The sequence below is a fragment of the Hydra vulgaris genome, chromosome 02 (assembly GCF_038396675.1).
Source record: "Hydra vulgaris chromosome 02, alternate assembly HydraT2T_AEP".
NCBI classification, from domain to species: Eukaryota; Metazoa; Cnidaria; class Hydrozoa; order Anthoathecata; family Hydridae; genus Hydra; species Hydra vulgaris.
In genome coordinates this window covers 72,096,035-72,110,634 of record NC_088921.1, presented here as the reverse complement: position 1 = coordinate 72,110,634, position 14,600 = coordinate 72,096,035, and positions in this window count along the sequence as shown.

Here is a 14,600-nt window from a genome sequence, read left to right as displayed (position 1 = left end):
TTCTTTATAAAATATCATAACTCATAAAAATGCTCTAAAAGCGTCTGTCCCAAGTTAAATAACTTGGACCTTTTTATTTAAAACTTTAATCCCTACCTTATCAGAAAAGAATTTAGGAAACATTAACCAAACATTCTTGTATGTTTTTTTAAAATTTAATAAACATTTTTACAAACCTTTAAACAAAAGGAGTTTATTTGTTTGTTGTCTTAGCCCAAGTGTAGACTTTTTTAAACTTTCAGTGTTCACCTGTGCATACCGAGCAAATCTCATATTAAAATAAATGCAACATACTTTTTTAATAAGTTGGGTAGAGTGAAAATCTTCAAATATAATGGAGGTTTCAACATCGTGTTTATTTAAGGACTTAAATGGAGCTAATGATACTAGAGTTTTATTTTAAATTGTTAAAATATTTTATGTGTTTAAAAATATGGTCTTTAAACTCTAAAAAAAACAAAAAAGCCCTGAAAGTTAATTTAATTATGAGGTTATAATCAGTAATTTCACAAAATAATTTATTAAATAAGTGTAATATTTTCTTTTAAATAAACAAACATCAAAAATAAAACAAAGAAAAAAAACAAAAATAGGCCATCTCATAAATAAAATAACTGAATTAAAATGCCAATTTTTTCACATTATTCCACACTATTAAACAATTCTGGCACTGAGAAGAAACCTCTTTTGCTCAAAATTTTAGGAGGGCTTATTCCTCCAATTATTGTATCCCACTTATAAAAAAAATCTTTTTTTTTTCAGAGGCCGTTTTCAATTATATGCAGATTTTACCATGATACTTACTGTTGCTCCATTCTCGTCAAAACATTTTATGATTCCAGGAAAATATTTATTTTTACAATTTATTACAATTACAAATGCATCTTGTTAATTGGTTTCACCAAGTCATTAGATAAATGGTTATCAAGAAGCTGGGTAGCTAATGATTATGTTTTACTGGAACCATCTAGTTCCATATCAAGTAACTCTAAATGAGAAAGACTTCTTCCTGCTGGTATGTTAACTAATTTCTTTTTTGCTAACTTTGGTTTTGTCACAATTGAAGTCATTGTCAATTTGAGAGCATCCAAAAATGACAAACTGATGGCTGACGCCTCAATTTTTTTATTAGAAATTCTATCAAGCAGTGGTTGCACATCACAAGGGTAAATTCCACACTTTTGAAAACCACTTTAAAGATTTTTATAATATTTGGTTCTAGAAAATCAAGGACTTGTTTTAGTAGCGACGGAAAGTACTGCTTAGGTAAGACCCCAAAACATAAACCTTCTGGAGTTCCTTTCCACTCTAACAAAATTTTTCTCCATGCTATTTTCATTGGCCTAAAAAAAGCAACATCTAAGGGTTGTGTAAGATGCGTACTGTTCGGAGGCAAACATACAAATGAAATATTTTCTTCTCTGCACTTTTGAAATATAGTAACATTAAGGTGAGTAGATACGTTTTCAGCAATGAGAACCTTTTTACCAATTAACTTTTTTAGTTTTGGCAACATAAGACTTTCAAACCAATTATTAAAAGCAAATTAATCAAACCAACCTGATTTAGTACTTTGAAAGCGACAATATTTTGGCCCTCCCTCTGTCCATGTATTCCAAATTTTAGTGGCTCTGTACAAAACAAATGGTGGAAGCAATTCACCAGCTGCACTACCACACATCATTAAGAAAGTGCTGGACTTTGAAAAACTACAAACTTTCTCTGGATACTTAATGCCACAACGACATATCAAACTCTTATATGTCGTCGAGGGCCCCTAGTAGAATCTTTTAAAAATACTGAGCCAAAGTAAAATGGCAGATAATAACCTGTAAAAATCATAAAAAATTGGTCCGTAGGGTATGTAAAATTTTAAAATCTGGCCAAAATAAAAACAATTTTTTGATTATTTTACTACCAGCCCTTTCTACTATATCAATGAACAAACTGTAAAAATTTTAAAGAAAAAGAGTAAACAGTTTCTGAGGTATCAATGTTCTAGTTTAAAAATATTTGAAAAAAAATTATTCTGAAAGAAACAGATTTTAAATAAAAAATATTATATACTAAAAAAATCTCTAATTAAAAAAATTCATACTGGCCTGAAAAATATGATTAACCACCTTTTATATTTTATTCTGTATCAAAATAACCTTTTTACAAAACCAATGAAAAAATTGTGAAAATAGGGCAAACACATAAACAGTCATGGTTTCTAAGGCCGTTGCTAGAGGTTCGAAAATAACCTTGTTGCCTTTGATTAAAAATTTTAGGACTTTCTGTTATTTTTTGAAGGAAAGTAAAGTGATTCTTATGATTTATGATGTTTAAACTTTTAGAATTTAAAGAAAATTTTTTTTTGTTTTTGCTGATTTTAACATGGTAGTACCACCTTAAAAACAATTCGTATCTGTTAGCAAGATTTAAAACCATAAAATGCTTAAAAATATATAGTCTAAGTTGCTTTTCACCACTTTCTCTTAGCTGGTGCAAAGTAGCCCCTTTTTAGTTAAAACATAACACACAAACTATTTTGAACAGCACTTTCATAAATAATAGTCTAAATTATTTTATTTTTTTTTTGCATAATTTAAACTACTGATAGTTTCTTCGCATAAAAAAACTAAACTTTGCTTAAGTTGATTAAGTTCTTGTGTAGAAACACGCCATTTTTATAGGAGGAAAAAATCGGTAAAAAAAAAAATGGCTTCATAAATATTAAAAAAACTTAATTAAAAATGACAGCATCATTCAAAATTAATTCCGAAAATTGAAGATAATGGCCCAACAAACAAAAAAAACCAAATATATTTAAAAATCAACATTGTTATTAGAGATAGTGAACTACAAAAACTTTTCAAAATCGGTGCAAACCCCCTTTGGGTTCACTCTACAAAGTTAGGTCTTTCCCAAAACAATGAAACTTTCCCAAAAATATTAGCGCCAAATTATTTCTCGTTTAGACAAAGGTATTATATAAAAGGTATTATATAAAAGGTATTATATGCAAATGTTGTATGGCACTGGTTTTATGTCGTGTCGCTCATATGAAGCCTTTTTTATTTAATTGTAATTTGCCTTGTAACAATAGAAAAGAGATTTTTTAAATCCGACCAAAGTGTTAAGAGTCATAATTGGAGCAAAAGGGTAAAATTGAGGAGATCTTACCCTATTTAGGCATTATAGATGTACGTTACAATTTTTTTTATTCAATAGTAATTTTTCTATAAAAATAGAAGTGTTCATAAAATGGTTTAGTGCAGCCGAGGCGCAGTGGTTAGAGTTCTGTCTCAGAACCAATAGATCCGAGATTTAACGCTGGGTCTAGCCCAATAAGCAACATTTTTAAAAAAGGAGGCGCGAACTTCCTAAACAAATGCCCTGCGACGGTGCTCTGTGATTTGACCGCACTATGCGTTGGTACTCCGCTCTCTGCGTCGCCAAGCGGAAATAAGATTTTACTTATTTTTTTGAAAAAAAATTTCAATTTTAATATTTTTTAACCGAAATAAGTTAGCATTAGTTAATAAAAGAATGTTTATTTCAAATATTTTCAGGGGTAAAAAACCCCGGGTTTTAACAAAATCTTTATTACATCCAATAATTTCCATAAAATCACAAATTCTTTATTCACAATTCTTTATTTCACAAAATCTTTATTCGCAATTCTTTATTTCACAAAATCTTTATATTGCATCCAATAATTTCCAAAATTCCTCATTATTTTTACATATTATCAAATAAATTTTGTAAATTAAAAACTAAGAAAAGAAAAAAAAAATGTTTGGATCATTGTTTTTGCGGGTCCGTAAAAATCGATTGATTAGACCATGTTACTACATAGGTAGTCAGTTTTTTATTTATTATAAAATTTCTGCAATAAATAGACATTTTAGAAGTGAAATTCTGGCTACCTCTGTAGTAACATGGTATAATATCAATTTATTTTTGAGGATTAAAAACCGGTTAGTTAATAAGTGTAAAAACAACACTAGATGTGGAGCGGTACATTTGTTCTTAGTCGTTAAGTTATATCTTAGTTAAGCGTGGTTTAATGTTTTAAAAAAATTCTTTTAATCTCAGAAAACTTTTGTTTGATGACTTTCCTCCAAAGCATTTTCAGGTCATATTTTCCCAAGTAAAAATGTATTTGCATGTGCTATTTTTGTAGCCCACGTTTTTATCTTTTTATGCTGGTTACACAGAGATTATATATATATATATATATATATATATATATATATATATATATATATATATATATATATATATATATATATATATATATATATATATATGTATGTATATATATATATATATATGTATGTATATATATATATATATATATGTATGTATATATATATATATATATATATATATATATATATATATATATATATATATATATATATATATATTATGAGAAAATCACTTAACAAAAATTTTTTTTCATTTTACACTGTGTTTCATCAACAAAGATTCATCAGAAATGAATGATCAAATTAATAAAACTTTAATTTATACAAAAATTAAATTACAGGAAGTCGCAAATGTCTTAACTACTGTAAATTTCCACACATTTGTGGAATTTGCTGACACTATTATAAAAAGAATTCTTTAGAAATGATTACTTATGCTTTTTTTTTAAATGTTTTTTTAAAAAAGGGTATTTAATGTAAATATTATTTGAACTCATTTATATTTATAGTTTTTTAGGAGAAACTTATTTTCGTGCCTACATTTAGAAATTAATTCCGATTTTATGTTTAATAAGCATTCTTGATTTGCATGTGTAATTATTTCAAATTTTTCTTGTAGAAATAGTATGCAATTTTTGGAAATATTGTTATACGCAGGCGCTGTTTTAAGGACGGACCAATTCAGTATAAAATCATCAATATTTTTTTCTTTTAATTCCCATATATATTTTAACAGCATGGTATCTTTTAAATACTTTTTATTTTTGAAAGATTGCTTATGATTGGCAAAATGTTTTTCCATTCACCCTCTGTTATGCCAATATATTGTTTATCAGGTACAGGAGGAAACAACACAATATACCATATTTTTTGATAATTTTCTCATTTTTTTTGTAAATTGCATTTATTATCTAACTTTGCAACAGAAACTGATAAAAACAATTAACCCATACGAAAAGTTAATTTTAAGTAGTAGTTATGAAAATATTTTTGCATTCAACACTACTGAATCAGGTGCCACTAGATTAATAAGAACTGCATGTAAAGCTTTTCATGTAAGGGGAATTGATGAAGCTGGAGTTGCTGGGTATTTTAATGCATATCTTGCTGGTAAAGGACAAAGTAAGTGAATGCCTGCACCCTTTGTTGGTAACAGATTTAATATATTATATTATAATGCTGCAGCTTTGTATTTTCATTCAAAAGATATTTTAGAGTTTCTTAAAAATTGGCCAAATCAAAATAATCTTTTACTTGCAGTTAAAGAAGATATTAGTAGGGTTTTTCATTACTGTTTAACAGTAACAGTAAAACAGCTGTTTTTTCGTCAAAAATGAAAAACAGTAAACAGCTGTTTTTTCAGAACTGTTTTTACTGTTTTTAACGACTTTTTCATGTTTAAAAAATATTACGTATTGGTGATAAGTTAGTGTTTTTCCTTGAGTTTTTCAAAGAGAAGAAAGTAAAATCTTGGGTGTTTCTAAAAGTAACACATTTAACAGTACGTATTAAATCATTTTAATTTGGTTTAAGAATACAATAACAATGCTTATATATTTCAGCAATGTCGTCAGAATCGGATTTTGCTACAAAACATAAAAAATCCAAAAACAAAATCTCTTGAAAGACAATGCTCGCGATGCAACAAAATCATTGTCTGTTCTGGAAATTCTACAACTACATTGAAAGCACATCTTAAGACACATGGAATTGATTTTGAAAGGTCAGCAGCTGGCACATCCAACGAAGAACCAACAGTAGAGAAAAGAACAAAATCAATTTTTGAATTTTTCAATCGAAAATCCCTCAAAGAAATAGTTACAGATATGGCAACTGATGGTATTTCAATTAGAGCAATAACTAGAAAAAATTATATTCGTCAATCTATATCACGAGATGGTTACAAACTTCCAGCTAATGAACGTGATGTCATGAAATTAATTTTTGAAGATTTTAACAAGAAGAAAGCAAAAGTTGTTGAAATAATTAAGGAAAAACTTGCTAATGGAGCAAAATTCAGTATGTGCGTAGACGAATATACAACAATAAGAGGAAGACGATTCTTTGGAATTAATATACACAGCAGCAATGATAAAGTCACTATTAAAACTGGTCTTGTTCGCATTGTTGGATCTTGCTCTGCTGAAGACATGGTTGTCGCTATGAAACAACATTTAACTGAATTTGGAATTGACATGAACAAAGATATTGTTGGCTCAACTCAGGTTGGAGCAGCAGTGAATAAAAAATTCATTAGACTTGTGGATATAATTGGCCAGTTTTGCCTAAACCATGCTCTACATTTGGGTGTCTGCGATACTTTATATAAGAAAGAGAATGAAATTGAGGAACACTATTTTGATAGCGATGAATCTGATGAAAGTGATTGCTTTGATGATTGCCTTGATTTGCTAAATGATGACGACATTGAACAATCTGAAATTAGTTATCACGATTTGCTTAAAAATTCTCGAAAGCTTGTCAAATTCATAAAAAATTCAACAGTTCGCAACAACATTTTTTGAGTAAAGTGAAAGCTTTAACAGGACGTGAAATTGAACTACATCTTCATGTAAAAACTCGCTGGAATTCAATTCCAATCATGTTGGACTCGATTATTAAGTCTGATATGGCAATTCGAGAGACTTTATTTGAGTTCAATGCGACACACATTTTGGATTCAATTGATTTTATTGCTCTTTGTAATCTTTATGATGCTATGGAACCGAAAAAACTTGCAGTTCAACGTTTAAGTCAGGAAGATGCAACATTAGCAAGTGCTGAAATAATTTTGGAGTTTATGTTTAAAAAATTGTCAATGATCAACAGCAAAACCAGTGAAGAATTGTACAATAACTTGAAAATCCGTACTGATGAAAGATTGAACAAGGATGTTATGAATCTTTTGAAGAGTTTAAAAGATCCTTCAAACACTCCAATAAAAGCAACATTGATATTTGCCGGTCGTCTTGCTTCTCGATTGTTTGGATTTGATGAAGAAACTGAAATAGATGAGTCGATACAATCTGAATCTGAAAATGTTAGTCTATCACTAAACGACGAATTAAACTTGCTTCTTCGTAAAGAACATACAACAACTGGATCAGATTTCAAATGGTTAAAATCGGAATTCACTCTTTATAAGAACACTGGACAACGTACAGAAAACCTTCAAAAATTATTCAATGCACTTTTAAGTATTAAATCAACATCAACTGACGTTGAGCGTGTTTTTTCAGTTTGCACAAATTTTTGCACAAAAATTAGATCGCGTTTGTCCGACGAGTCACTTAAAGCTCTTGTCTTTTTAAAATTTTATAATAAACTTGTAAATCAAAAAAAAATTCTTTTTTCAAATCCATGCTTTATGCAAGCAGAATTCTATTGGGCCTAGAAATTCTTTTTTTGTTATCTTTTGTAGAAGGAAAAATTACTGTTTTTTTTTTTTTTTAAATTTAAAAATTACTGTTTTTACTAAATTTTTGTTTTTTAACTTAATAACTTAAGACTTAAAAAACAATAGGTTTTGAATCGCTGCGCTTTAATGTGCAAATTTAAACTGCAAATAATTTGCAAATTAATGATTTTTGTGACGTAATACGCAATTCATATCAAATAAATAAAATGTATGGGAAAATACAAATTAAATTTTTGTTAACTTAATTAACTTTTTTTAGTCAAATTTTTCCATTTCCTTGTATTGTCATCGAAAATGATTAAGTGTGCAAAATTTGAGCAAAATTGGTTGAGAAAAAAGCTTTCAAAAATTGATTTCAAATTTTGTGGCACACAAACATGTATATATATATATATAGAAAGTAACCTTATATAAAGCATGGAAAAATGAAGCAAAAATTGTAGTTTGTATTCGAATAGCTGAATAAATAGTTAAAGTTTTTCATCCTTTAATAAAATTCAAAAATTGCGTTTTTTATTAGCTTTATTTATTTAGTCTTCTTCAAGTAAAGCTTCTAAATTTATTTTTGTAAACGACATTGACAAGTAAAAAGGGCATTGACGTTTTTTGCTCCTTAAGAGCCGTTTCTAAGAATCAGGCAAATTCCTGAAACTGTGGAAGTGACCTCCTCCAAATTGCTTGAATTTTTTATATATTGATCAGAATATAGAGAAAACCTGTTGGGGAAAAAAAAAATTTTCAAAAATTTTTCGTTCACTCGGAATCTGGGCTTAAATTTTTGAGATTTTTTTAGAAATTTTTAGAAATTTTTAGAAATTTAGTTTTTGCCACCTTTGAACCCATTTTTTCGGCAAGGCAAAAAGTTGCACATAGCTTTTATAGTTAATATCAGACGTAACCCAAAAGCTCTCTCCAAAAAATATAAAAAAGTTGCGTGACACTGTGCGGTTGGCTAATTATCATAGTTCAAAAGTACAAAATCAATCAGTTTTGTCAACTTTTAATCGGAGTTAATTCTTTTTTATATTTTTTGGAGAGAGCTTTTGGGTTACGTCTGATATTAACTACAAAAGCTATGTGCAACTTTTTGCCTTGCCAAAAAAATGGGTTCAAAGGTGGCAAAAACTAAATTTCTAAAAATTTCTAAAAAAATCTCAAAAATTTAAGCCCAGATTCCGAGTGAACGAAACATTTTTGAAAATTTTTTTTTTCCCCAACAGGTTTTCTCTATATTCTGATCAATATATAAAAAATTCAAGCAATTTGGAGGAGGTCACTTCCATTGACTGCCTGATTCTTACAAAAAATGACTCATAACTTGTGTCATTATTTTAATTTCTTATAAAATTTTAAAAAATAGTAAAAACAGCTGTTAACAGTTTTTTTTTTAATTGAAAAACAGTAACAGCTGTATTTTCAAAACCACTGTTTTTGAAAAACCCTAGATATTAGCAACAAATAATATTTAGCAGAAGTGCGGGTTCTCGGAATAGTTGATAAAATAATTACAGGCTCACTATGGCAAATATTTGAATCACAAAAGAGTATTCTTAATATGAATCCATTTTTGTTAACCCTAATAATGAAACTTTCAGATTTGTGTAAAAATGCATCATCGATTATGATCTCGAAAACGCCTATATTATTTTTATAATTATTTGAAGAGACTAATGACACTGATTTAAATATTTTAACACAGCAGACATTAAAAGTAATTTGTCATTTTTTTGTTAGTTGTTCAGGAAAGACAGTCTGCTGATCAACTTCCTGGAGGTAAATATTGGCATCCTTCTGATAATATAAGTAAGGCTGCAGAGAATGTTCCAACAACAAACAAAGCGTCAGAAAGTGACAAAAAAGCTAAATCGGTTAATGAGTTGTTAAAATTGAGAACAAAGGTGTGGTTGACCTCAAAAGAAGCAGATGATGAATATGTTTTGTTAGCTGACACATTTAAAAGCAAAGAAATATTAAGAGCACAGTTGGATTTTTAAAGGTATGCTATGAAAGTTAAATGTGAACCTAAATATTTTTACAAAACTAAAATGCATGGTAGTAAGCGAATAGACTTAACAAACTATGAGTTGTTCAGTAATTTACAATCAGTTATTAGAACAAGGACTTTTCCAGAGCCCATTGAGAGAAGAGTTATTCTTATTGAAAGAAAAGAACGAGATATTTTGAGTTAAGTGAAAAATTAAAAAATGCAAGACTGTCTCAATTAGCAAATCAACAAAAAACAAATATCTTGGCTGTCATTCTAAATAATGTTAATTATCTTGTTGGGAAATTTATTCAACATAAAATAACGAAAATCGACACTAAAAAACACTTTTGGTGTACAGGTGAAGTTCTTCGAGTAAACAAGTCATCTCCTAACTTAAAAAAAACTTTGCTTGATGTGGTCTATGAGACTGAGGAAAATCAAGTTTGTACTTTTCCATTGCTTGTTGACCTTGAAAAAGGAAAGGTTATAGTTTTGTAAAAAGTCTATTTCACAATTTATTTGAAATAATTACTAGTTATATGTATTATCAGTAATATTTTATTAGAAATATATTACATATATTATAAATTATATAATATTATAAATTAGTTAGGTAGATCAACAAACGTCCGTTTGCAACGGAAATCAAGGTCACAAAAATTGCTTTGATTTTCGTACTACAAACTGAGGCATAATTTTTTAGTACCTGTCGGTAGATGCTTTTTTCTAGTTATTTTCAAAGGAAAATGCCAATAAAAATGACGCCATTTTTAAAGTAATTAGATTACAGTGATTTTTTCGTTTTAATTTTAACACAATCCTTTCTAAAGTTACATCTCTTCAATGAAATAAGGTGAGTTTCATCTTTAGAGAATTTTTTTTGTAGATTCGTAAACTCAAATATTATTACACCTACTTCTAGCTTATTATATTATTATATTAAATTTTAATAAATATGTATCCTCATCAACTATTAAACTAAATAAATATATGATATACTGCCCATTTCATAATAAATTGTACGTCACCTGACACTTGTCCTTATCATAAATTATAATTATATGCCAGTCAACATATTTTCAATTACTTTTAACTTTGCAATCATGTTAGTCACTACGAAAAAAACTGCTTCTGATTTCAATGCTTATGTTGACTCCTTTAAAGTGGATAGTAATGCCAGCACAGTTTTCAGAAATGGTTTTGCAATCTACATCTACTTGTTAGAGAAAAAAAAAGATAACAAAAGCTAGTGTGAGACTGCATGAAATATTGTTTTCACATGGGTATGAATGTAATATGGAGCTGTAACAATAGCCTTAAAGAGAATTTTTTTAGAAATTAAATATTTCAAAAAGAGGCTCAATGAACTATGGTGCAAATTATCAGACCTATTGGAATCACTATTTAAAGTCCCCAAAATGAAAGCCAAAATAGTTATGCCAATGGAAGTAAAGGAAGTATTGCAAACTGGAAATGTGGTGACAGTTAACATAGAGAATGCAAAGAAATTGAAAGCAGACTGTTCGAAATATCCTAATTTAAGAAAATCCTTAGTACTGCAAAAAGAAACAATGGGAAAACAGATCAAATACTTGAAGGCAAAAAGTTTGCTAAGTTCAGATAATGTACGCATAAAACGTTTAACCTTAAAAGGAAAGACCTTAAAAGGAAAAAAATATGTATCGACAAGCTCAGACAAGAAAAGAGAAAGTTGAAGCTAGAAAATTCTTTATTAAATGCACGTCTTGAAAGGTTGACATTAAAAAATTTTAAGAGGACTATTTTGAATGCAAAGAGAAAAAGTAAAAGAGCTGATAAACACATAGTCAAGCTAACACAAAAGCTGAAAGAAAAAAAAGAAGAACTCAAAGACATTGTCAATCGGGGCTTGGAATTGGATGATCTCAAAAGTCAATTGTACCGCCCACAGAACAACTCACCAACACACATTTTTACTACAAAGTCATATAACAAAAGACAACATAAAAAGCAAATCAGATATACAACACATATCCGTAAGTGCATCTATATGTGCCTTCTAAACCAAGTACCGATAAAAAATGCTGGGGAAGTTATTCGTTTTGTTATCGAAGAGCTGACTGGTTCACGTGTTTTGTATGTTCCCCAACCAACACAGACTGCACAGACGGCATATGAATTAGGTGTTATCTCAGATATACAAGTGGCAGAACACCTCTATTACTCTACATCTGCTGTAACAACACTCTCTTGGGATGCGACAACTAAAGTGGGGTTCATGTCAACGAATGTCACATAGCTACTTCTGGACGACAGCTAACAATACAAATTGCTGAATTAGCAGGTGGCAAATCAAGGGACTATATGGTGCAGCTACTAAATTCTTTTCAGGACATTGCATCAACTTATTCAAAATTTACAGGTATACAACAGCATATTATACTTAACACCTTTGAGTCTACTCTTACAGACAGAGCAAAAGTAAACTACTGTATCAATCAACAACTTAGTGACATGTTTTGCAAGCCACTAACTGAACTCAACTGCAATGTTCATCCTTTAGATGGTCTGGCAACGAAGCTCGGAAAATTCTACGCAAACTTGACACAAGCTACAATGTTACAAGGTGTATGGGAATGAGTGTCACGCTGCGAATATGCTTAATGCTGTGTCTAAATTAAAGTAACTTTTATTATATCCATATATTTTTAGTTTTAGGAATTAGTAATAAACATGGTTATATAATAATTACGGATATACGAACCTGGAGTTATTGTTCGGTATGTAGGGAATCGGCTGCATATTCTATTCCATATGGCAGGCACTGTTTACCAGCTGAATTACAGTCTCATCACATATCTCAAAAAATACTGTAGCGCAGCTGCATTGAGACTTGCTCTCCTGGGTGATTTTAACAATCCAAAAATTATGACTCGATTGAGAGTTTTAGGTTGGTTTGCATGTCTTTTTATCTAATAACTATCCATTATATAAGTTTAATCATTCTTAATTATTATATAAGCATTGTCAACAAGATATCTTTTTTTTTTTAAATACATTTTGATCTTTTTTTCACATGACTGTATGGCAAACGTTTGACAGGTCCATGGATGACACAATTTTATGAAAACAAAGAGAACAGAAGCCATTTAGAAATGGTAAATATAACATAATTTACATTTAACACAGGTTGATAATACAGATTTAATTTTGGTTGATATCCACAGTAAAAAAACATACTTCAATTAATTTTACTTGATGCAAAAATTTTAAATGCATGTACTGAATAAAAAAAAAAATCTAATAAGTTAACTTGTTTTTATTTAAAAGGTTCCATTATTAAAATCATGTCTTTGTTGGCTAACAGAAATAAAGAATGACCCACTACTCCTGCTTTCATTGCCTGTGGATTGTTTCAGTTGTGAGCTGGTACAAACAGATACTGTACTTGTTTTACTTAGAACTGCAGAGTCTGATAATTATTTTAAAGAAATTGCCAAGTCCCTTGCCGAAGGATTTATTATAGTGTTAAAGAGGCAACTAGCGCCATATCTCTCTGGTGCCCTATCCAACCCCAGTAGAGATGTAATTAACAGTACACTAGAAGCACCAGTGCATAATATGCATAGCGAAAGAGCTCTGGTTATGTTTGATGCACTGAGTATTTCTAGATGGTAAAGTAAAATGCAAAATCAATAAGACCTTTAATTGGTTGATGCAGTTGAATCTGTCTAAACAAAAAGATATCATTTCTTTTGCCATTAAACAAGCAGCAGCAAACAGAAAGCTGTTGCTTGTGAGGAAGTCTGAAATTGATGCTGTTGCCAAGTTACGTCAAGTAGAAACTGCTCAAAAACGGGACAAAACGGAGAGGAGAAAATAGAAAGAGCAATAAAATTAGATTTAGACAAAAATGTGGAACCAAAAACATTTGCCAGTTTTTCTGATGAAACAAGAGACATTATCAGGCAGATATTGAACAGAGATCCTGGTTTGCTACAAAGAAGCATAAATCATATTTGGGATGTAAAGGGGCAAGATGTTATTTTTATGGAAAATTTTTCATCAAAAAAGAACAACAACTTAATCAATGTTGAATATTTGAACAATGAAAGAAAAATATTTTTAATAAGTGAATTTCTTGCTGACATTGCTTTGGGAGACATTAGCTTCCAATAGATACAATATCTTAAATTTTTTATGGTTTTCTACATTAGTAATTGCAATTAATTTCTTTAAAATAAGTTTTTTTTTCAACAGTACAAACAATATTTTCATGTACATTGTTTTTTTTATTGCTATAATAAAGTTAGGTGAGGTTTTTATTATAATATATTATATAAAGTTTTCATGTAACCCTTTTTTTACCTATTGAAAAAACAATGAAGTTTCCAATTATGAATTTTCTATCCTTTATAACTTTTTTAACAAAATAAAAAACATTTACGATTGGAATCGTAAATGTTTTTTATTTTGTTTTTATTGTACATTCTCACTTTAACGTTTAAAGTTTAAAAACTCAAAAAAAAAAAAAAAAAAAAAAAGAACCGCCCCTGGGGGCGTGTGGACCAAACGCCCCCAAGTAAATCTGCCACTGTTTTTTTTTACTTTTTTTGTAATATATTAATGCAGCAAGCAACCCTGAAAATTTGTGGTCAATATCTATATAAATAATTAAGTAACACTAATTTTTCTCTCAAATTGTTACATTCGTGGTCACAGTTTTTGAAAGAATTTGAAGCACAAAATTTTTCACCTTTAAAAATTGACTTTTTAGCAAATTTAGTTAGAGAAAAAAGGATTGCAGTTTTGGAAATCGTTCATTCTGCTGTTTCCAATGATATATGTCATTTTAAAAAAAAATGAGTTTGATTTTTTTGTTGAACTACCTAAAATAGTCGTATATATTAATCTATAATATTTATGTCTATATTGTTTATAGTTATTATAACTTTATGTATATAGTTATTATATATATTATTAATATTATTATAGTAGAAATATATTATAAATTATA